At 47.4% G+C, this 25,400-nt stretch overlaps 2 long non-coding RNA genes across 2 annotated transcripts in view; one reads left to right on the plus strand and one right to left on the minus strand.

Moving 5' to 3' along the window:
- The window catches only part of LOC144115603 (uncharacterized), a 40,481-nt gene extending 18,361 nt beyond the window's left edge, over window positions 1-22,120 (plus strand). Inside the window, exon 4 of the long non-coding RNA XR_013311468.1 lies at window positions 21,573-22,120. This is a non-coding gene — a long non-coding RNA (uncharacterized LOC144115603). The remainder of the gene's footprint in view (window positions 1-21,572) is intronic.
- LOC144115604 (uncharacterized) overlaps window positions 21,897-25,400 on the minus strand; it is a 50,775-nt gene continuing 47,271 nt past the window's right edge. Inside the window, exon 3 of the long non-coding RNA XR_013311469.1 lies at window positions 21,897-22,012. This is a non-coding gene — a long non-coding RNA (uncharacterized LOC144115604). The remainder of the gene's footprint in view (window positions 22,013-25,400) is intronic.

The raw sequence follows: 25,400 nt of genomic DNA on the forward strand, positions 1-25,400 counted from the left end.
CCAAAACATTCCTTGGTTTAACTGTTTCACTTGGAGATAGATTCACTTTGTGTATGGGCGATGATTGTGCCTAGAAATGTGTCCTCCTTTGGCTGAATTATTGGGTTTGTTGTCGGCGCCCGTTTTGTCCTTAAAGGAGCACTAAAGAGGAATCTGAACTCGTCTTTTTACCGCTGGAACTCGATCTACAGATTCCGAGAATTTTTATAAACATCAAATTATTGTAGTCTGTGGCCGATTTCCCTAATTTTAAATCGGATTAAACGTCCCTGCTTCCGCCTTTTTATGAACTCAACGCTGAAGGTAGGCGGAGTCAACCAACGCGTGGTGTACCTTTCAGCCAGTCCCATGGCGGCTTCGCTTTTGCTTTTATTTTGTTTTTAGGTTTCTGTGAATAAATAGTTTCAGTCACAAACAACATAGCCACAAATTAAGCCCACGGAAATAAAAATACGCATGGACTCTTTGATTTACGTATCACTCCGCTGACGGCAGAGGGGCAAGCCGCCGCGGGACAGGCTGAAAGGCACACCACGCGTTGGCTGTTTCCTGCTACCTTCAGCGTTGAGTTCCAAAAAAAAAAAAAGACGGTAGTTAGGATGTTTAATCCTATTGAAATTAGGAAAATCGCCGCACGGGATCATAATTCTGTGTTTCTGAGAATGCTCAGAATGTGTAGATTGAGTTCTCGCAATAAAAAGGCGAGTTAAGATACCTCTTTAATGCACCTTAAAATATGCCTTTGTTTTGTCCTTATTTTTTCACGCTGTTTCTAGAAGCTCAACATGACCCAACTAGCCCAAACGAGAACTTCAATTTCGCGATACTCTTCGAGTTCGATATATCTCGTTTCGAGAGTGTGCCATCTGAGGTCACGTGCTTCAGCTAGTTTTGAGAAGCGTATGCTCAAAAAAAGAAGTAGGGGAGGGTAGGTGAAAGGTATGGGGATGCAGTACCTTTATTGCTACCATCTCTTCATCGCACAGGGATGCGAAACGCTCATGCGTTTCTGCGGCTTCTGCTTGTGCTTCCTCTTCTTGTTGGCGTTGTTGATGCGAGCAATAAATTACACAACAAAACTATGGCCCCGGTTAGATATAACTTTAGTCTTCAGTGATAGCCCGTCCACATTCTTGACCTCCACACACTGTTAATCTGCGACAAGAGAACTTTTGCGCTGTAAAACCTTTTCTATTCTCCGCTTCAAACACCATGTGCAACACTGTCAGAGCTATCGCTTTTGTTTGCCCTGCCTGCATCCGCCACCTAAAAGTAGTGCTTTATTTCTGGTTAGCGAAACATACTAAATGCTTTGCCTGAAGGCTGACCACATGACACATTTGTCATGATCTTGATTAAATGTACTGTTATCTGTGAGAACACGCTGTCGCTTTCTCGTGCCATAGACCACTCAGGCACAGAACAAACGCGGAGTAACACGCCTCCCTTTATTTTCCCGTCCGGACTACTTCCATACCTTTCACAGCGCTGCACCTGATGTGTGAAACGGAGTATAGTTAGCTAAGCATAAAGCCAATCAAGAGATGATATTTTAAGTAAAAAATTTTGAAGTCTCTCTCTTTATTTAAGAGCGGAACATAAAAATCTTAATTTCGTTTACTGCTGTGATTTGTTGGCGGAGGAATACAGCACCTATGGACTATGGGTGGCCATGTTTCCAGCTGTTACTTTCTTCTACTCGAAATTGTATCCTGCAATAGTCACGATCACTACTTCATACAACCTTAACGCTCACCATTCACCACTAGGCAAGAAACGGTTCCTCATTCTCGGAATACAGGCAAGGCAAGTTTTCTTGAAGGTTATCGACATGTTTATTTTACTTGCTCTTAGGATGCTCTTTTTGTCAAAAAACGCAGGGAAACGGTGAGTACACATAACGCTCTGTTCTCAAAACAGCAATGGTACCCACAGCTCATGAACTTTCGATGAACGCTGCTCAGATGTGCGGATGTTTTACACTAATGGCAAGTGCTCGCCAAACGTCTGCATCGGTAAATTAGATTATACTTCACTTGTGTTTCTCTATGACCACGCGTCAAAACACTGCAGAATCCCGATAGGCAGACCACCCGCACATGATGATCACTTGTTACTGCTCGGTCAGCTATTTTTGCGAAAACACTGAAAAACGACGCATCGATACAAATATTCCCATGATTTGTTTAAACTTACGTGCGCTGCCCTCGAACTGTGTCATCCAGTTCGACTTTGTTATCTGGAGACGCAGAGATTCTTCTTTTATTTTTCTTGGCCTTATTGAGGCTTGGACAGAAGTTAACCCGCCCTCATATTTATATTCACTCTAGATTTCTCGTCTTCTGACATCCAGGATCTTTCAGCACACATATAACTCACTTGTGGGCAGCATATTATTGAAAATTACTTAGCTGACAACGGCTACACGTGTAAAATTCATAATTCAACCAAGAAAGAAGGTAGAGGAGTGGCTTTTAGCTATAGTTGTACGCTGATTTCTTCCTAGCGAAATGAACCTTCCGCCGAACGTATAAAACTAAGCTGTGAAAGCGGCAAATATGGGGCATAAACACACGGAAAATACTCCCAAAGTCATCCAGCCGCCTTCGGACAGCAGTATTTCTCATACCAGTTGGATCGTCACTGCGCACTGGTAGTGCAAGTTAACCAGGAGTATCTTTCTTGTAAGCACTAAGAATTAAGCCGCGTTATACATGGCACAAGTAAGCTTAAAACGCAGCGACATGCGACATATGGCCGCAGAAACCGCATTCACAACAGTTTATTTTTTTGTTGTTGTTGTTTTCTTAAACGCGATGCGTGAATAGCTGATGCACGAGCTCTATAACAAAACATAAAGAACAAGAAAGACGCCGATCAATCACGTGCGATGCTTTGGGTATGGAGATTTTCGGGAATCTGGCGCAGCTTCTGTGCTTTCAAAGCATCAGAGGAAAGTCTAGAGATAAGCCAAGGTCATTCAGAGACTACTCATGAAGGAACCTGCGATTTCTGGCTTCACAAATCGTTCCCAGTACATAACATTTTAAGCCTTCAACTGCTATTCTGCATTGTCATCCTCACCAGTCTCTCCGGCATCACTGCAAGGTCCATGGGTGTAGAGGTGAAGACACCTTTCCAAGCATTTTCTACAGGTGCGGAACTCGCTGTGCTCCACTGAGCTCCTAAGTGCTCCTAACTTCACCGCAAGTAAAAAGAATGTGAAAACCTGAGAGTAGCATCACAGTTATCCTATGATGACATCATTCGTGCTGTGTTGTCATGAAACGACACAGTATATTAGTGGCGGCCGGGGCACTGTGGCATCGCTGGGAACTAGGGCGCGAAGGAAGCAGTCATACCTACCCACAGTGAAGGTGGGTAGGTATGACTCCATTCCGATCTCTACAACAACGGATGGAGTGGGTAGGCTTCAGACACTTGCGCGTGGGCTCACGCTGATCTCAGGGATCTCGGGCTGTTAAGCAGTCTAAGCAGTCCGCAAATTGATCTGCTTCTACGGCTTTTGCCCGGTTCACCGTGATGTGAAGTAATCTGGCTGTGTCGCCTGCAGCTTACTGTAGCGTTTGCAAACCGTTCGTCATCGGCGTGGCCAGCAGCCCGGCCTGTGGATCTCGCTGCAATGACGGGACTGTAGGGCATATGCTTCGAATGTGCTCCCTGATTGGTGCGCAAAGTCCAAGAACCACCACCATACTGGTTCCCTGACTGTGACCAGGGCCCGTAGATGGTAACTTCGGTGATGGTGAGCCCTGGAGGCCTCATTGCTTCGCTTTCTAAGAGCATACCGCTTGGGCGACAGGTTACGACAGCTATACCCGCTGTTAGAGTCCGCCTTTTACGTTTTAACTCCTCTTCTCTCTGCCGTTTTAATCTTTTCTTTCTCTTCCCCAGTGTCGTGTCTTCTCAACCAGAATCAAGCTTGGTTAAGTGCTCGGCCTTTGTTTTTCTTCTTCTCTCTCTCTCTCTCTCTCTCTCTCTCTCTCTCTCTCTCTCTCTCTCGCTCCATCAGACTTCCCGCGCCCTCTTAATTTTGCTACACCCCGTCTCAATAACGCCATGAGGCGCTGTACAGTCCACGGGGATGTTATCACCAACGATTTCCCAGAGCCACTAGCAACAAAACAGTGATCAGGGTTCCTCTAATGGTTTTCGATAATGCCCTCTTTCCTCTTCAAGAAGAAATATCCGGCGAATTGAGTCCTTTTCACCTCAGATGACCAGCAAAAAAAACATTCGAGACACTTGTAGTGATTTGGTTCATCTTTATTCTAAGAGAAACAGTGCTAAAGGACGTGACAGACGAGGGTAGACACAGGACGACCACTCGGTTTGTGCCTTTCTCCGTCTGTTAAGCGTCCATCAGCGCTGCTAATTTTAGTCCGAAGAGACAGCTACGACTTTGTCGAGGCGTTGTTTTAAAATTCACGTAGCTTGCTCTCACTGCACAGGGCCAGTCATCAGGAGGCGCCTCATGTCACACGTCCTGGGGAGTACAGACTGACCTCTTTTGGTCTTTTGGGTCATTTCCTTCACGCCCCCGAAAACTGTGGCCAAGTGTGCAAAATTTCACAAATACAGGCCGTCGTTAGAACAGTGGGCCGCCAAGTTATTGCCGATAAACACGCCAGATCAGCTAACGAGATCGGCCTATTTGAAATGTGTGCTTAGTATTCCAGCAACGCGTGTGCAGAAAAATTCGTTCCTCTGCATTTATTGACTGCGTGGATGGCTCACATTGTGCAAATCCTTCTCTGCAGATGTCTGGATGTTTTTGACTAGTGTCATCACTTCTTAGTAATGTGATTACTTCAAAAACTCCAGCACGCTCTGTGACCTTGCTGACGGCAGTCTTTCAGCCGCCAGTGACAACTTAGAAACAAACATAGACTTCACTTTGTCGGCGAATGCAGGCGTGATTTCTAATCGAAAATCTTCAGTAAAACTTGGTGCTAAGCTAGTTGGTGACTCATTCTTTCAAAGCAAAGGCAGCACTACAATGAACACCACAGGGCGACATGGCAAATAAGAGCACTGTTGGCGACAGGCTTTCTTTTTTTCCTCACCAGTGTTCATATTTACACGTTTCCAGATCACATGCGCACAGCTGGGTGACGCCAGCCGTAATCACATAAAATTTTCACAGCAATCACTCTCTTATCTACCTTCAGTGTATGACAAAACAAGTAATAAAATATGAATAAGAAATGAAGATGATGCGTCAAGCAACCTGTCTGTAGTCGCCCTGTGGTCTTCATTATAGTGCTATAACGTTAATTTCAAAGAATGAGAAGTCTGTATTCTGACTTCACTTTCACTTAGCATGCTGCTTGTGTCTAGGAAAAAAAATGAGCAAAAGTCTGCAGTAGGCTCTTATCCATTTTTATCTCACTGTATTTTTCGAGAAAAAACACCAGGAGCAGGCGCTTACCGTCTTTTTTCTGTGGTCTTTTAGTAGGAGTCAAAGTGGCTGAAGTGATCGTTTCTTCATAAAATAATAATAAGTAATGCTAATCAACATATCAGATATTTTTCTCGAAAGGCCAAACGCTAATAAGTGGGTGGAAAGCAATTTCCCTCTGTGAAATGTACGGCATCGATAATTATCACTCTCATCATTGTAACCGAACAATGCGGCTGAGCTTTGAATGAGGCATGATAATGCAGGTTTGACATCCTTTTCTCTCCGTGTATAGCACACCAACAACCCTGCGCAACTTGTCTTTAAATGTGTAGCAGGACTCCTGCTTTGATGAACATGTTTTCTTCACGCCCTTTTACTCACTAGGCATGTGTAGGTATTTCCAATAAGCACCTTGCATCATCGAGCCCTACAGGCACATATATAGTGTTATTTTTTCTTCCACAGCTTATCACAACGTTATGGAACACGGACACAAGAAGAATACACATAAGACAGGACAGGCGCTGAATACCAACTATTTATTGCATCGAAAGAACAAGCACATTTTATTATATTTACAATGAACCACGTGATACCGCCAGCCGCAGATCGGCGTGAGAAAACGCCTCAAAAAACGCTTGACAATCGTTGCAGCGCGAAAAAGAACTTGTGATGCATGCTAACAAGACTGAAAAAAAAAACAACCGCAGAAAACAAGACAAAAACAGAAATCAGCGACAGCCCAATATTCTAAACAACAAAAAGGCACATGCGCATGAAACAGCAAAAGGCAGAAGAACAAAAGCCGCGCACGACAACTGTAAAACCTTGAAAAAAGTTCGGAAGACATAGGTAATCATTAAAGTGCATAAAATCCTTTGGCAGGGTGAGAAGGCACGAAGTGAAGGAAACGCGTATCTGCTCCTACAAAGGACAAATCTATGATCAAGGCGGTAACAAACGGATGCCTAAAAGATGAAAACGAAAAGATAGCAACAGTGAAAAAGCGTCGGAGAAGGTTGAAAAGAAGAATGCGTAAAAATCTGAAACATCATTTGCTGTAAAATGCATAGTCGGTGGTTAAGAATGAAATCATCGACTCCAACAAGTAACACGGCAAAACAGTTGTAAGCCATTTAATGGAAAATGAAAATGGATCTGGAGACAAACAATTACCCCTTTAAAACCATTTAAAGCCTGTAAAGAAAAATTACAAATTATCAACCGAAGGCCAACAAACAGCACGACAAAACAACAAAAAGCGGGGGAAAAACACTTAAAGCTAGAGAGAAGCAACACCTGCCTAGGTGTAGTTAAAATACAGGGATTGAGCCCTTTCCAAGGACATTTCTTTCTCCTGTAGAGCAACTGAAGGAGGGCTGATGCATGCGTCCCCAGCCTTTTTGAAGAAAAGGCTTAAAATCGCCTCCCTCACTATTTTGCTTTTCGCTGTTGCCAGAAACATGTCAGATAACAAAGAGCGACATTGATGGCGGGAGTGATTGCAATGGTGTGCCATGTGGCTCCCCGACTTGTTTTTTTTTTTTAACGTTTAGGGAGTGCTCACTTGCTATCTCATCAAAACATCGCCCCATCTGGCCACACGTGAGGAGGATCTGGCACACCACTCCCGATCGGCATTTGGTGTACTGCGTCAGATGCTTGACTGTGCATGCCACCTGCTTCTTCCGGTTTACCATCGGGTCTATGTCCGGCAGCTTGCATGAGGCGAAAACACAACATTCACCTCATACCTTCCTGCTATCCTTTTGATCTACCTTTTTGATCTGTGTTAATCTGTCGAAGAAAAACAATGAACCAACTAGACCAGACCATAATCCTCATTGAATGTGTTAATGTTAACGGAGGGCAAGTCGCACAGTTAATGGTGGCGGGTTATATAAATAGCATGTACAAGTACAGATCAAAAGTTAAACCTAGTTAAAACTACTGCCTCAATTTAATGGAAGCATTGCAACAGCCTCTGGTAGACATTGCTAGAGGAAAAGAAGGAATTCATTCCAAAACAGAAAAGGTTTTGAGGTCGGCTTAATGATGAAAGCCAGAAGCCGTATTTTCTAGCGATACATTTAAAGAGCTCTGTTCGGTTTTCTCTGCCTCGGCGGCCACGTTTCAATTGAGCAGAAATGCAAGAACGTTCGTTTACTGCGTCATGTCAGGCCACGGTTAAAAACCCCAGGTGGTTAGACCTAATCCGGTAACCCTTCGCTCTGCATCTCCCACAGTCCGTGTGCTGCTGCGAGACGTACAGCGCACATACCACAACATTATTTTGCATGTCTGCCTTTGGCTAAAGCCGTACTTTGGAACCGGCATTGGAACCGGTATACTGGAACCGGCGGTTGACACTGCCTGTGGCGATCAGCTCTGATGTCACATGCGCAACCTGAAACTAATAAGAGGGCAGAAGAAATGTATCCATAAAAGAATTGCTCCCAAATATGGCCCCTATGAGCGTTGGGGGAAGAGAAGGTGGAACTAAAGGTAGCCGCGAGAAATGTTAGGAGGACGGCGGTGATGAAGAGCCCTCAGATTCTCGAGTGCGGACAGCTTACGTGCAGAAATTTCAGAACGACTCATATTGCCTGTTCCGCACACCGCGTATGGCCTGGCACTTACAGGTTAACCGCATCCGACGTTTAGGCTGGTTGCCCAACGGACTGATGCCCCGCGAATGCCGATCTTGTACTTCTATGTGTACATATACGCACCTAGTAGGGCATCTTTCCTCTCGTAAGCAGCGGGAATATTACGCGCTGCCATTAAGGCTCTGGTATAAGTGAAGGCTGTAGTGGGTCTTGGTGCTCGCATGCATCACTACGTGACCGGTGCGAACAACAAAAAAAATTGGGCGAGTTTTGGTTCTTGCTCATGCCGAAAACAGCACAAATAGCGCATCCGGCGATCACAAGGGGCTCGACAAGCACTTATGGTGCCCTTCTGCTCTGGTTGGCGACTGTCTTAAACACGTCTGAGGCCGGTCTGTATTTATGGGGCCGCATACGGTGTTGGTCCTGCAGATAGACAGTCAATGCGACCACATGGGGTTGTCGAGCGAAGTCAGCAGCTGGTGATTCATTGTTTGTTACAAGAAAAGTCAACTAGTCGCTATTTCCGCGCCTAAGCGTGGCATTGGCCCTCCATTATTTCCGCCCCTTGGCCTTCCGCCAATTGCGCCCGCACAATTAATGCCCTTTCCATCAGTAAACAACGGCGTGGCCGGGACAACAACCCCGAGCAAATATATGTGACAAGGCTGCAGCCGTTTCCAGGCGCGACATTCAGAGCGCGGCAAGCTGTCGCGCCGCCTGGTCTAACCCATATTTTTTGCCACCCCTGCCTAGACAACGAATAGAGACAGACCGTGGGAGCTACCCGGAATCGTAGCGCGGTTATTAATTAAGCGCACTTGACTCTGCACCCTTCCAGTCGGCCGCTTCCCCCTCGGCCGCCCGTGGGCTTCTGGGCAGCGGCGCGCTGTGGCCGCAATTGGCACACTTGACTACGTTGGCCCGTGTCTCTCCGTGTCGGCCTCGCCGGAAGAAACAAGTGGGGAGGAAAAAATGCTGACCACCTGAGTCATCGCGCGGAAAATAATCGCCGCAACGGGTTATGCGCTGAGCGTGTGTCCGCCCTTGGCGATGAGAACAAATTGCTCAATCTATCGCGCTCTGCGCGTGGTGGTCCCTCGCGCGCATTGGTGAGAGCGCTGTGATGGTGGCGCGTCGCTGCTGTCTCGGCCGGCAGCTGAAAGGGTCGGGCGCTTGAGCGCCGCCTGATTGCATTCACGTGTGCGCACAATTCCGGTATGAGGGCGCGAAGGCGATAAAACTTGGTTGGGATGTCGTCGATGAGGGAAGTGCAGTTTTTTGGTGTTGTTGTTGTTATCACGCATTTCTGGCCACTTTATACGCTCAGTCTCTTTCTCTCTCTCTCGTCTCTTTACCGCGATGCTGTCGCCAGAAAACTTCGCCTGAGAGAATACTTTTTTGATAAGCCCGGAAACCCCCACCAAAACACGGACTTCCACCCAGCAAACCAAAATTGGACTCCCAACATCGGGCGGGAAAAACACTTGGATATCTATATTAAGGCAGTTCAAAATGACATTGTTGAAAATTTTAAGAACCGCAGGTTAGGACCAGACAATCTTTCTAAAAGAGAACGTACTGCTCTCGAGGCGCTCAGCAACCGTATCGACATCGTCATAAAGCCAGCTGATAAGGGCGGAGGCATTGTTATCTTGAACAGGGATGACTATATAGCAGAAGGCATCCGACAGCTTTCTGACAACCATTTTTATAAACAACTGCATGGCGACCCCACCGACGAGCACTCAAAAGCTATATCTGACATTCTCCTCGACCTCATAAAACACAATGAAATCTCCCCGAAACTATGCAAGGCACTCACGGCTACCCATCCTTCTCCTGGGCGTTTCTACATGCTCCCTAAATTACATAAAGCCGGTATTCCTGGACGGCCAATAATTTCAGGAATCGGCACTCTCACAGAACCAATATCAAAGTACATTGACACTCTAATTAGCCACATTCCAGCCACACATCCATCCTACATCAAAGATACAAACCACTTTCTCCGCCAGATAGACAATATAACATTACCAGAAGGAGCCTTTCTTGTGACCATGGATGTAACATCTTTATACACAAACATTCCCCATGCCGACGGCATTGCAGCCCTTTTAGAATCTTATGAACAGCAGAAACCTCATGAATCTCCAAGCCCAAACGTGTTAGGAACACTAGCCAAAATTGTGTTAGAATATAATAGCTTCGAATTTGATCTTCAATATTATCTGCAAGTAAGTGGCACCGCTATGGGAACAAGAATGGCCCCAAATTATGCCAATATCTTCATGCATCATATAGAGTCAAAATTTCTTTCTTCTTGTACAATTCAGCCGTACTTTTACAAGCGCTATTTGGATGATATTTTTATAATATGGACAAACACAGAACAACAACTTATCCATTTCATTGACAGTTTCAACTCCGTGCACCCAAACATAAAGTTTACGCACACCTACTCAGCCAGTCAAATCAATTTTCTTGATGTTGACATTCTGGTGGACAAGGGGTCAGTTCGTACAACCGTTTATAGAAAACCAACCGACTCACAAAAATATCTACATTTTCAAAGCGCCCATCCCCGTCACTGCAAAACCAGCATCCCTTATTCGCAGGCCCATCGTTTTCGAAGAATCTGCTCTAACGACCTAGACTTTCATGAAAACTCCGAACACATGCGCAACGTGCTCTTAACACAGCGCTATCCACGTTCCCTTATTGATGACGCCATAAGCAGAGCTTCAAATCTTAACCGTAGTCAAATACTCCAGGGGCACCAAATAGATAACCGAAATGATTACACTACAAACCTTATCCTCACATTTAACAGTAACGCACCGAACATAAACAGAATTCTTAATAAGCACTTTAACATTCTCCAGCAAAGTCCACGATTATCGAAAATATTTACATGCGCACCCCGCGTGATTTACAGGCGTGCCAAAAACATTCAGAACCACCTAGTCCACTCCAAGGAACACAAAACCCCAAAATATGGATGCCAGCCCTGTGGTAAGGGTCGCTGCAAAGTTTGCAAGCACATGCAGACTACGTGTTCCGCAACTAGTACGAGGTCAGTTTTCCAGCATTCAATCAACGGTAACTTTGACTGCGACTCATCAAACATTATTTACCTTCTTGAATGCACTTTGTGTAACCAGCAATACATAGGACAGACAAACACTGCATTCCGCATTCGATTTAACAATCACCGCGCACACGCCAAGTCTCTCCCAAACCTTCCCCTATCCAAGCATGTAAACGCAGAAGGACACCCATTTGACCAACTAAAAGTAACAATTATTCAAGGGGGCTTCAAAAACAGGCGAGAACGTGAACAGCGTGAATCCTATTTTATCCACAAGTTTAATACTATTCAAGAAGGTCTTAACGAAAAGCCTGGTACCCTTTCTTTTATTCACGACCTCCAAACAAAATAATACTACACTTCTCGTTAATTGGCTAACTCAGATATACCTTTTATAACTCCTAGAGTATATCCCAGGCAATCATACCCCTCCTTACTTACACTATCCTGCCTCGTGCAGTATTGATAAGTTTTTGACGTTCTTTCCTTACATTTTCCGACAATCTGAAATCTTTGCACACAGCTAGCCCAGCCCTCCTCCCCTACAAACAAGTATTCCCGGCGAGGTCGGTTCAACGACCTACCCACGGAGAGGGGTGCACCGTTCAGTGAAACCCAGACCCCGTGAGTGAGTTCTTAGACATGTGCTCGTTAACGTAGCCCACTCCTTCCTTAACGTTCTAGCCCTCGGCTCACCGGAAATTAGTGAGACCCCCAAAAGGCGCCTGGTTTGGCCTGTTCGTCACTGCCAGTGTCATTTGCGCAGCGGCTCCTCTTTGGCCACGCATCTGCAGCGGCGCCCTTTGTGTTTGTGCATTTTGTTTGTGTGTTTTGTTTCCGTGCTGCCCATGTCCCCCGCACCGTCTTCCTCTCCCTTTCTCTCGTTTCGCCATCTCCTTTTGTACCCCACCCTTCCTTACTGTACTAGTTTTCCCTTCTTTTTTTTTCTTTTATTTCTATTTTTTTGCTTCCTCCCCCAATATTGTCCCTGTCTGCTCCCCGCACCCCCATCTTTATTTTCTTTTTTTCAGTTTTTTTGAACCGTTGTTGCTATTTGCGTGTTACACTCCTTTCTCCCTCCTCTTGAGCTCACAAACTTAAAACGTCCATCTGACGCGAGACCACTACAGTCCTGAAGAAGACCGCACCGCGGTCGAAACGTTGATAAATAAAAGTGTCTTTGTAGAAGTGCCCACTTCTCTTAAATCTATATATATATATATATATATATATATATATATATATATATATATATATATATATATATATATATATATATATATATATATATATATATATATATATATATATATATATTGTAAGGCTAAAGAAGAAGATGCGTCGGATGATTTGAAAAGACGAAGACGAGGTGACAGAGTTCTCGAGAGTTTTTGCCAGCGCTACGCTTGTGTGTCTTTTGCCGATCTGATCCCAGACTGCTGCCGTTGCCGTTCCCGTCGCCCCAGTACCTCGTAACAAACCCCCCGTTACATTTGGTGGAGGAGCCGGGTAAAAACATCGGCCCTGGAGCTCCGTAGTCGTGCTCTCCCGGCGCGCACGATGCCTGAGGACGTCCAACACCAGGCCGTACAAGTGGGCCAGGCTGTCATCTGTGCCGGCTCTCTTCGTCAACGGGACCCGACCATTTTCAGCGGGACTGACGAGAACGATGTGGAAGACTGGCTCACATCGTACGAGCGGGTGAGCGTATACAACAAATGGGACGATGTGACGAAGCTAAACAACGTCATCTTTTATCTCGCCGGTGTGGCTAACCTCTGGTATCGCAACCATGAGGCAGATATTCAAACCTGGTCCATTTTTAAGACTAAATTTGCAGACGTATTTGGTCGACCGGCTGTCAGGCAACTCCGAGCCGAACAGCGATTGCGTGAACGATCTCAGCAGGCTAGTGAAAGCTTCACTAGCTACATTGAAGATGTCGTCGACTTGTGCAAGCGGGTCAACGCTCGTATGTCGGAAGCCGACAAGATCCAACACATCTTGAAAGGCATCGATGACGACGCTTTTCAGATGCTTCTAGCGCGCGACTTGCGTACCGTTGCTGAAGTCGTCACGCTGTGTCAAAGCTTTGAGCAGTTGCGCAAGCAGCGGATTCTGACACGCCAGCGGCCACAGCAGGTTGAGTCGCTCGCTGGGCTCACGCCTGCTCCTGACCCCTCGCTGCTACAGCAGATTAAAGACTTCGTGCGGGAAGAAGTGGCACGTCAACTTTCCTTTCTGCCGAGCGCTCACGACCGACCATCATATCTGACTCCAGCGCTCCGACATACAATTCAAGAGCAAGTTGCTGAGGCTCTTCCACCGGCTCATCCGTCACCACCTGTCACGGTTCCGCTGACATACGCTGACGTTGTCGCCAGACCACAACCTGTGGCGGCTCCGCTCACATATGCCGAAGCCGTCGCGAGACCGCCTCCTGTCGCGGCTCCAGTGACATATGCCGATGTCGTAGCAAGACCGCAGCCGCCAATCTATAGTGCGCCTCCGGCGCATTTGCGAGGGCCAGTGGCTTACCGACGACCTACTCCAAGGGTCAGCGATTCCTGGCGCACAACGGACAATCGGCCGATTTGCTTCTTTTGTGGTCTCCCAGGTCATGTAGCTCGGCATTGCCGCCGTCGTCTCCCGGACGCGGAAATTCCTCCCCAAGCTCCTGGGTACTGGCCCCCACCGAGTCAGTACTCTGTACCAGCTGCGCCGCCGCAAAGTCGTACTTCCTCGCCGGACCGTTCTACCCTCTCCAGCCGCCGGCCCTCTTCTCCACGACGCCGGTCTATTTCGCCTATGCGACGTCGCCCCACCGCTAACCAGGAGGAAAACTAGGCGCCGCAGTTCCTGAGGCGAGAACTGCGTCCACAACGAACTTTGAAAGACCTCATCCGTCAGCCGCTAACCTCATTGAAATTTCCGTCGACGGCGTTTCTGTCATGGCGCTTGTCGACACTGGTGCTGCCGTTTCCGTCATGGACGCAAAGCTGTGTAGTTCTTTAAGAAAAGTAAGGACGCCAATTGCTGGACTCTCACTGCGCACCGCCAGCGCTCAGAACATCCAGCCGTCAGCAGCGTGTACCGCTCGCGTTGTAATCCAGGGGACCATTTATGCCGTCGAATTCGTCGTACTGCCCTGCTGTTCTCATGCTGTTATCCTGGGCTGGGATTTCCTATCGCGCCATGCTGCTATCATCGATTGTGCTCGAGCTGAAGTCGAGTTCTCTCACCTGCCCGAAGCTGTCTTGGACACTGCCCCTCCTGGTGCCTGTGTTAAGGCCCTAGTTGCCGAAGACATTGACCTGCCTCCCTGCTCTTCAGTCCTCGTACCCCTCTCTTGCGGCCCTCTTCGCGACGACACTGTCCTCTTCACTCCGTCCCCTATCTTTCTGCACCGCAAGTGTCTGCCTCTGCCATACGCTGTACTGACTATATCCGCTGGCCTCTCCGTACTGTTCGTGTCTAACCCATTCTCGTTCCCCAACGCCTTGCGCCTAGGTGAATGTCTCGGCACGGTACAACCATTCGCGTCTCTGCTCATCCGCGAAGAGACGGACGACGCGCCGCACCTCTCCATAGCCGCACTCAGCCCACCTACTGCTGTGCCCGATCCCTCCTCAACCGAAGCATTCCTTCGCTCCATCGACGACAACCTTCCAGCGCCGCAAAGTGCACAGCTTCTCACTTTACTTAATCAGTTTCGCTCATCATTTGACTCACATCAAAGTTCCTTAGGCCAAACTTCCACTGTCACCCATGCCATCGACACAGGTGACCACGCACCGCTGCGACAACGTCCCTATCGTGTGTCTGTCGCCGAGCGCCAAGTTATTGAAGACCAAGTTGACAAGATGCTCCAGAGCGGCGTCATTCAGCCCTCAAGCAGCCCATGGGCGTCGCCTGTGGTGCTCGTCAAAAAGAAGGATGGCTCCATACGCTTCTGTGTAGATTACCGCCGCCTTAATAAGATTACGCGCAAAGATGTCTATCCCCTCCCGCGCATAGACGACGCTCTGGACTCTTTGCAAGGGGCCGAACTCTTTTCATCTCTTGATTTGCGTTCCGGGTACTGGCAAGTTCCTATGAAAGAAGCCGATCGCCCCAAAACCGCCTTTGTGACACCGGATGGCTTGTATGAATTTACGGTGATGCCCTTCGGGCTTTGTAACGCCCCCGCGACTTTTGAGAGGATGATGGACACCATTTTGCGCGGACTTAAGTGGAAGACATGCGTTTGCTACCTCGACGACATTGTGGTCTTTTCCCCGGACTTTGACACCCACCTCTCCCGTTTGAAGCACGTCTTGACCTGCCTCTCTGACGCCGGCCTGCAGCTGAACTTAAAAAAATGCCGTTTTGCCGCTCGTCAATTAACCATCTTAGGTCATGTTGTCTCTAAGCAGGGCGTCAGTCCCGACCCAGCGAAACTTCGTGCTGTGGATGACTTTCCCAAACCTACCTCCATCAAAGACCTGCGCAGCTTCCTGGGTTTGTGCTCATATTTCCGCCGGTTTATTCGCAACTTTGCGTCCATTGCTGCGCCTTTGACTCAACTGCTGTCTGGAAGTGCGGATTTATCACTGTGGTCTCCAGCGTGCGACGACGCATACACCACCTTGCGCCGTCTCCTCACGGCGCCGCCCATTCTGCGCCATTTCGACTCGGCCGCTCCTACCGAAGTTCACACGGACGCCAGCGGTGTTGGCCTCGGCGCTGTCCTCGCCCAACGAAAACCTGGCTTTGACGAATACGTCGTTGCTTATGCTAGCCGCACACTCACACCAGCAGAACGCAACTACTCCGTAACTGAAAAAGAGTGTTTGGCGATTGTATGGGCCCTCGCGAAGTTTCGACCGTACATTTATGGGGGCCCTTTTGACGTTGTGACCGACCACCATGCGCTCTGTTGGCTTTGCAACCTGAAAGACCTCTCCGGCCGCCTCGCTAGGTGGGCCCTTCGCTTGCAAGAATATGATATCCGCGTCGTGTATCGCACCGGCCGCAAGCATCAAGACGTCGATGCACTGTCACGCTGCCCCCTTCCAGCCGAGATCGCCAGCCTTTCCACCTCCGACGCTTCTCTGCCCTTGCTTCGCCTCAGCGACATGCCTTCAGCGCAACGCATGGATCCCTGGATCGCTTCCCTTCTCGACTTTCTCGCCAACCCGACGGCTGCTTCACCGTCACGTGCGCTCCGCCGCCAAGCTGCCCATTTTGCGATCCGTGACACCCTACTTTATCGCCGTAACTACAACTCCGAAGGTCGCAAGTGGCTGCTCGTTATTCCACGTCACTTACGCTCGGAGATATGCGCATACTTCCATGCTGCCCCCCACAGCGGTCACGCGGGCGTTTTCAAGACCTACACCCGCATACGGCTGCGCTACTACTGGCGCGGAATGTACACCTTTATCATGAAGTACGTGCGCGCATGCATTCCCTGCCAACGTCGCAAGACACCTCCCCATCGTTCTGCTGCTGAGCTGCAGCCGTTACCATGCCCTCCACGCCCGTTCGACCGCGTTGGCATTGATTTATACGGTCCGCTTCCATACACTGCAGACGGCAACCGTTGGGCTATAGTAGCGGTGGATCACCTTACACGATATGCCGAAACTGCTGCCCTTCCGGCTGCCACAGCGACGGACGTCGCCTCCTTCATTTTGCACCGATTCATCCTTCGCCACGGTGCACCTCGTGAACTGCTCAGTGACCGCGGCCGCGTGTTCTTATCTGAGGTGGTGAAGGCGCTTCTCAAAGAGTGCAACACGATTCACCGAACTACCACCGCCTATCATCCGCAGACCAATGGCCTCACTGAGCGATTTAACCGCACACTCGGAGACATGCTCTCCAAGTACGTCGCTTCTGACCACACGAATTGGGATCTCGTCCTTCCGTACGTTACTTATGCGTACAATACCGCTACGCAGTCTACCACCGGATTCTCTCCTTTCTTCCTACTTTACGGCCGCCAACCCTCTGCTACTATCGACACTATCCTCCCTTACCGCCCTGATGAATCCGAATATCGGCCTGTTTCCGACGCCGCGCAACACGCCGAAGCCTGCCGCCAAATTGCCCGGTCACTCACCACTGACACCCAGCATCGCCAGCGCTCCCGCCTCGACCAAGACCAAACCCCACCGAACTACACTTCTGGTGCACTTGTGTGGCTCTGGATCCCTTCAGGAACTCCCGGTCTCTCCTCAAAATTTCTTGCGAAGTACCATGGTCCCTACCGTGTGCTGGAGCGCACCTCTCCGGTTAATTATATCGTGGAACCCCTCACGCCGTCTCCTGATCTCCGCCGCCGAGGACGGGAGACCGTTCATGTCCAGCGCCTCAAGCCCTACTACGACCCCGCCGTCTTGCCATCATCCTAAGTCGCCAGGATGGCTCCTCTTGTCCCCGGGGTGATTGTAAGGCTAAAGAAGAAGATGCGTCGGATGATTTGAAAAGACGAAGACGAGGTGACAGTGTTCTCGAGAGTTTTTGCCAGCGCTACGCTTGTGTGTCTTTTGCCGATCTGATCCCAGACTGCTGCCGTTGCCGTTCCCGTCGCCCCAGTACCTCGTAACAAACCCCCCGTTACAATATATATATATATATATATATATATATATATATATATATATATATATATATATATATATATATATATATATATATATATATATATATATATATATATATATATATATATATTTCAGAATGCTTACTTGAAATAAGAGCAGAAAACTTCAAGAGTTGCTCTCCCGCGCGCCATATGGACACACAAAAGCCCTAAGCATACGTGCTGCTCATCTTCAAAGGTCGGATTTCTCGCGTCTAAAATAATCGATGTAGAGAAAATTTTTAAGTTTTTTTTTTTTCGAACATCAGGAACGGTGTTCCTAGCAGGTCCATTTACTCCTGGTGCGCAAACAGTAGCGAGCGACTTCTCGTGAGAGGCAAAAATTCGCGGCAACCACCCGAAGTATTCAGGTTTATATTATCGGCTTGCCCAAATGACTGGCGTGTGTCTTGGAAGTCCCAGACAGTAGTTATTATCGATCGGGCTTTCATGAAGTGCCGTAAAAACCTGTCCGTAATGAGCGGATATTATTTGTATCAAAATTTTTTAGTTCCAAAATCAGGGCACATTCAAGCGGCCTCGAACGGCCTTCAAGTCGTCATAATACCTTCAACGCCCTCGGAGGATACAGAAGGATTCAACGCCCTCGGAGCATACAGAAGGAGGGTGCTTTTGGTAGAAGCGGCAATAAAAGTTTTTTTCTTAGGACTAGAAGCCCATAGCAGTGCGCAAGCGCAGAGCAAGCCGGAAACAATGTTTCTTTTTATCCAGTACGTCCTGTCGGTCTCATCAAATATTGAGTAATTCTCTTCAACGAAACCTGTTGTAGTTTTGATTTAGCCAGACAGCCCTGCATTCTACTGTGGAATCTAGAGCGTGAGCCTTAAGGTACGTAATTAATTAGTGAATGAAATTAATTGACTTAAATACCTTAATTTATTGGCCTCAGGCGCACAGTGGAGAGAGGGAAATCCTCCTTTCACATTTAGGCAAGGAGGTTATGGCGAGAGGGGAGGAACGAGCAACCACGGCAAGAACCGAGAGGGTGGCTGCCGTGGAAAGAGGAGGTCATGGCGAGGGCAGAGGAGTGCGCGACCCGAGGGTGGTTCCACTGCAGAATGGAGCGCTATAAGGCTAAATAAAAGCGATAACACTTTTCGCTGATTCATAAGCTAAGCCTAGCTCTGCAATTTCTTTTTGTCTCTTTGCTTCCTTCAGACCGCCTGTTCTATCCAACAGTTCATATAAATCGTGGGTTCCTGCTGCACAGACTCAATTTTTTTCGGAATTAAGTTAGAATTTGCAAATGGTATTGACGTGTTTTATAGATTTCGGTTTCATTTACACAAAGCGGACAGTACTGGCGACAACGTTACCAGATCTTTTTCTTCTCTTCTATTCTTGACTAGTCCCCACAATTATTAATTTTAGTCAGACAGGCCCCGTTAGGAAATTCATAGAAAAATTCACTGAAAAGAACTTTTTTGTTTTTTGCACTCTAATGACATGCCGTCTGCTCTTTATTAACTTCGGAGTGTTAACACTAACACAACTGAGCACTGCTACATCGTCCCGTGTACTGTGAAATTCTGTCAGTACTATTAGATCGCTCATTTAAAGTTCCGAGCGCGCTGGGACATCGTCTACAAACGGGAACCCCCGAAGTAGCACTCCAGCCGCTGGCGAGTTCTGTGGGAAACAGTATTCCCACTACGCATATTAGCAAAGCTCGCATGCCTGTAAAAAACTCGCAATCGTCTAAGGTAAAGATCTTGCGAAATTTATTTCAACCCAAGCGTGCTGTAACGCTCAACGTCCGTAAGTAAATGATGCGGTTAAATGAATTCATAGCGGCATCGATTAAAATTGTAGTCGCGTCATTAATATTAACACTTCTCTCCCGGGTCATGACCCGGGATATGAATGGCGCCTCAAGATGTTGGCAAAGTATACCATTTCCACAGGCGAGGCCAGGGTCACCTTACCACCGGCCGACCTTTCCTCCTTTCCTTTCATTAAATTACTGTCTCTCTCGCTCTGCTGCTTCCGCATTTGAAGAAAAAAAAGAAATGCATTTGGTGCGATGACCAGCGCATTTTTTCCCCTCCTACCAACCAAGCAAATCCGCCAAACAAGAGGCCCCAGCCTTTGGTCGGCAACTCGTATAGGCGGAAAGGTTAGCAGTCAAAGAGAAGGGAAGAGTGACTGGAGGTTACAAAAATCAGAGGTGTCGGTATATATAGAGAGCACGTGCATTAGGAGCGTCTGCTCAATGGACGCGCCTGCTCCTGGGCTGCTCATTCGAAATCCGTTCAAAGAGGGTCGTTCTATAGACGAACGAAGCCTCCTTTGTTAGCTAGGTGCTCTTCTGCACCGACCTGTGGCCCGAAAACGAGGGATGTCAGATAGCTGAACGTTTGACACCTTAATCTAAATTTTTCGAAATAATAGAATCCACAACGCTGTTTTCAGCCTCTAGCATTAGGGACAACTGCTGAAAGGCACGTTTCCTGATATACAGGATGTTTCAAACAAAGTGATCAGAGAAAGGTTTTAAGAAGGACCGTAATACACTTTGCGAGCACTAAAATGAAAAAGATTGTTTGCGATGGTGTCTGAAAAGCCTTCCTGTTAAATGTTTCACGCTAAAGTGAATGATCCTTTATAATCCTTCAATCCTTAAAGGGGGTGCTGGAGATAGCGAATTGTTTCGCTGAGAAGCAGGTAGGTATTCAAAAGAAAAGTCAAAGTACGCACTTTTTCGGAATATGTTCCTCGCATGGACGGTTTTTTTTTCACGCTCGAGAAGAAGCACGGAAAACCAGGGGAGTCCTAAATTTCGGCCGCTGGCCTGCGCTGATATACCAACTGCGAAAGCGCCAATATGACAGCGTCATCTCCACGGTCAGTCGCCACGGCTTTTCAGCTCTACAACTTGAAAAAATATCTGTTCGGGGCATTGAAAGTGCTTTCCCAGTGCAGGAGACCATTACCAAAAATGACCACGGCGTGACTAGGAACTTCTTTTTACGCCCTATATGAATTTCTGACATCGACTTTTCCCTAACATATAGCAGTATAGAGGCCAGTAGGCCAGTAATTCATTCGTAGGTAATAGTTTGGTAGCAGTGTCACAAAAAAATACTGCTTGCGCCTGCTGCGAGTCGGCAACTATATCCTCTTAAGTTTAGTGGTCGTAACGTGCACCGATTTTTGAAAGTCCTGGAGAACGTTATGCCCTAGAAGTTTAGGTGTGTATGGAAGTGTTTATTATGCAGGGACTATGGTATGCACATCACTGGGTGTGCTCCGCATCATTCGATGCGAATATTCTGTCCGCCAGCTTAAATGACTTGTCGCGTTCAGTTCACCACGGGAGATCAAGCCACTCTTTTTTCTCATGTAATCAGCTCGAATAGATGTCCTCTCAAGCAACGCCATAGTTAAGGAACGCAAAGAAGAAAAAAAAACGCGTATACTTAGTAACCTGTCTAAACTTAAAAGCAAAACATAGTAAATGTAAACTGCGTAATCTTGCCGCACTAATATGTACCATTATTCCTTCTTACCAGCAGACGTCACTGAATGGAACCGCCTTCCTGTCACCACAGTCTCAATTTGTGACAGCACTAACTTCAACATCGCCGTTCAAATCGCCGTATAGCTTATTTTTTATCTATACTCCAAATAATGTAATAACGACTCCTTTCAGTTGTGCATACGGACCTTGAAAGTATGTATACTAAGTAAATAAATAAAAATAAATAGTCGATAATAAACCCTACAATGATGCGCTTGCGCCATTTAAAGGCTTTAAAACAGCTCTTCAATCGTTTGCTTCATTTATTCGTTTTCTAGAGAGCAGCGGCACCGCCAGCCAAGAGCACACCTCCGCTCCGATCTACGTGACCAGAGCGCCACTTCACGCTTAGCGGGCGACTAGGACAGCGGGTGACTACGACGACGGCTACGGGGCGCGAATAACGAGGGGAGCAACGGCGCTGCAGCTACGGGCGTCAGGACAGAAGGCAGCAACGGCGCGCCGGGAGACCCGGACAGAGAAGCCGGCTGAAGGCACACCTGAAAGGGCGCTTTCTTGGCAGTGCGCCGCCGTGATTGGGGAAAGTGGCGCTTAAGGCGGGACGCCATCCACCGGTGGCGCAGCGGGCGCCGACGCCCATGCAATCCATAGGCGGGACTCCGTGCCGCAGGCGTCGATGACCTGCGCGGAGGGGCATCCACCCTCCGCCCGCTTTGTCGCACCAGTCTCGCTTTTCTGCTGAGCGCAGGAAGACTCCCTGGGGCAAAAAAAAAAAATGAATAAACCCAACTCTTCCGAGCTTTAGCCGCCCGGTTTCCGCGTTGCTTGTGTCGTGCCGCAGACAGTTAAGAGCGCTGGCTCTTTTTTTTTTAGAACTGTTACGAAGCTCTAGCTGCTCAGCGTGCACTACTTTTTAGAGGGAATGCGCGGCACAGCAAGAGGGCAGCTCTGAGGTAGTATGCACTCCTCCTGCTAGCCAGAAGTTTGGGGCTGTTCCGACTGTTAGACGGTAAGCCGCATTACAAGCGGTGCCAACGAAATTGTACACGATTTCTAAGTGGTTATATTTTAGCTCTCAAACGCGGTTTGTGAGCACATGTGGGAGTCTTCGCTTAGCTCGGCCTGTATGACGAGGCATAGCGCATCTTCAGACCACTGACGCATGAGCCGCTTTTCTTATTACTTCAAGTTTCCAACTACCTGAGCGATTGCCAACTCATATCGTCGCAAACGCTGCCCTATTCACCATCGACGCAAAGTTTCTTTTTTTTTAAGAATTCCAGAATCCCACTTATTAAACTCCGGTTCAAAATATAAGCCTCTCTCATGGTCAGTTGGGGCAGACTGGCACTGGGAGGCGCTGGTGTGTATTCTAATGCAAAAAAAAAGCCCCATAGTCCGCTATCAGAGGGGCCTTCAAACCTCCTTGTCGCTTTTATTGGTATGAGAAAGTATATGACGGGCGCTGCTCGCGTGACAGTCGACTCATTTGCAAACTTTGGACTAGTCAGTGGTCCGAATAAAGTATCATGTAACCTCATGGGCTCTTTCATTTAACCAAATGGTGTGATTAAAGAATTGTGGCGTCACTGCATGCAACCTTTCGAAGCAGATGACAGTTTCGACTCCTGGCTTGTTTTCGATGCTGTTTTCAAAAGATGAAAAAAAAAACCCAAGGATTCTGCCTCTCTGGGGACTGCTGCTTTGAAGACAACTGCGCTCAAGAAGAACAGCTAAATTATGTGGTTTCTTTACGTGAACTTGCCTAATAGCACGAAAAATCAGCCAGTGTAGGCGTTTGGGTGAGTTCGTGGCAGGTCATTCTTAAAACAGCGCGAACAAGACAGGGACGAAGAGAAGAGTCCGACACAGCGCTCGTTTGGACGTCTGTTCTCTGCGCACTTGTCCAGTTCGCGCTCTTTTATGGAACAAAAAATAACCCAGGGAAAAACTGAGTGGAAACACTTCTCGTTATAAGAGACCAAGTTGCGCAAATAGGTCCGCATGTGAAATACTCCAGCCGAAGCTGCTTATTGGAGTGTACAAAGAAGAAGTAGGTGTGAAGAAGTAAGCAATGAAGAAGCAAAATCGGCGGGGTGACTAAATCATTGACAGTGAGAGCACCAGCAGCGTAGACAGAGTGACAGAGTGATTCATAAAAAAAATAGGAAGGAAACAAAATTGAGATAAGCTTTCCTTTCCCTAAGAAATGCGACTGCAAAACTTCGTAACATACATCCCTCAAAAAAAAAAAAATCAAGGTTTTAGAGAACCGTCAATTTCAAATTCTCAAATAAGTTGTCAACTGGCAGCACAAGAAAAAAAAATAATCGTCTTACAAATATAATTTATAGAGTAAAGCATTGAAGAATCAGTGCCTTGCAAGGAGAGATCATCACCTATCGCAAAATACTGTCACCCAAGATCATACAGTCTTTGCAAACCTCGTTAACGAATATCTCATTGCATCCACATGAGCGCAGCCATACGGCTACTGAGAGCTACGCATTTTTCTCAGAAGCTTGCGCAAAAATTCGTGCGGGTTCGGGGATTACTTTCCTCTGTAGCGGTGTGGTAACGCTCAGGTGGATATTGTTTAGGCATATTAAGCCCCAATCGAAATTTACTCCACATTGCGAAGTTCTTCTAAAAACATTGGACTTGGTTACTTCGTTTAGCTAAACTTGGAGGCTAAACGCTTTAATTTGCCCAGAAAACGACCATACGACTGCGCTGTTGTAGTGTCAAAAAGCGTTGGCCTTATTTTTATTCATTCACAAAGCATGCCTCACATTGAGCCAATCATCCTAAGCTGAGGCTCGCTTCGTGCCTGATGTATTCCTTTGCCGGTATTGAATGGGCGTAGTGGAGTAATATTTTACCCGAGGCATACTTGTTCAGCTGATGCCCTCTCCAACAACAATGAACAATTTGGCGGCCCGACTTGGGTGCAGCGTTATATCCATTTCGCCGCGCGCAGGTTCTCTTTACTTTACTCCTACATTACTTCCTGCGCCTCCTTCTGTAGGCGCAAGAAGATGTTTAAACGTTTGGGACCTCTTTTGGATCTAACAGAGGTCTTCCGTAAGTTAAAAAGGATGAAAACGTTCTGGTCGTTTCTGAGCGGTTGATCTGCTCTCCAACGAGAGAATGGTTTGCTCCTTTGCCGCTAGGTGACATTTCTTTTCCTCTCTGGAAACATAGGGTGCCCTATACGCAACGCGACCAGAAGTTCTGGAACAAAATACACAGCTATGCATAACCAAAACGGCGCTGGTGTAATAACATTGTGGTCGCGCAAAGCTCGCGCTACTGGCTTAATTCGCGTGAACTGAAACAATAAACTGTCATCGATGATTCAACTTTCACATCGTTTGAGATAAACAAAAAAATTAAAATTTCAGGGCGTTGGAAGAGACCTCAAACCATACATTTTCTTGAAACCGAAGCTACGCACGGAATGCTGTTTTTTTCTTCTGTTCGTGTTGTGAAGGAAACACGCGAAAAGGCACTGCAGTGCAAAATCCTGGAAACTCGTCTCGCCGATTCGCACTGCGGCTCAAACGCCTGGGACGCACCATGTCAACGGCCACTGGGGGGAGCGCTATAACGCGGGAGGGGTTGAAAACACTCTCGCCTGCCGCAGAAAGGCTGAAATTCGAGCGCTTTCTTCTAGGCATGAGAAACTTCTGCCATGACACTGAGCTGTTCTAAAAAAAAAAATTGCGTGCGAATTGTTTTCATTTCGTTAAAACATTTCAACTGAAGCGTTTGGTGTATATTCAATGACTAAATAATTTAACTAGACAACTAGGTTAGCGTGATATAAGCATTATTTAGGACGACTATAAGCAGCCACCAATATTAGCGCTTCATATTACCTCGGCAATGGGACAACCTGTACATGTAGGATTACCTAGGGTCGTTAGTGGGCAAGTGAGAAAGACGTTACGTTTTTCGATTATAAAGGAAATTGTTCAAAGGAGCATTGATTTCCACCATTGACTCCTTCACTCACACGGGCTAGAAAGCGATTTGGGCTGTAACCGAAGGCGCCGTGACAGAGGAGCCTTAAGCTTCGCTGTAACGACGCTCTCCGCATTCAAAACCAAGCGCTCAATAAGAAACAGCTGTTCGATGCGTTT

This window comes from Amblyomma americanum, chromosome 1 (assembly GCF_052857255.1).
Source record: "Amblyomma americanum isolate KBUSLIRL-KWMA chromosome 1, ASM5285725v1, whole genome shotgun sequence".
Taxonomy (NCBI): domain Eukaryota; kingdom Metazoa; phylum Arthropoda; class Arachnida; order Ixodida; family Ixodidae; genus Amblyomma; species Amblyomma americanum.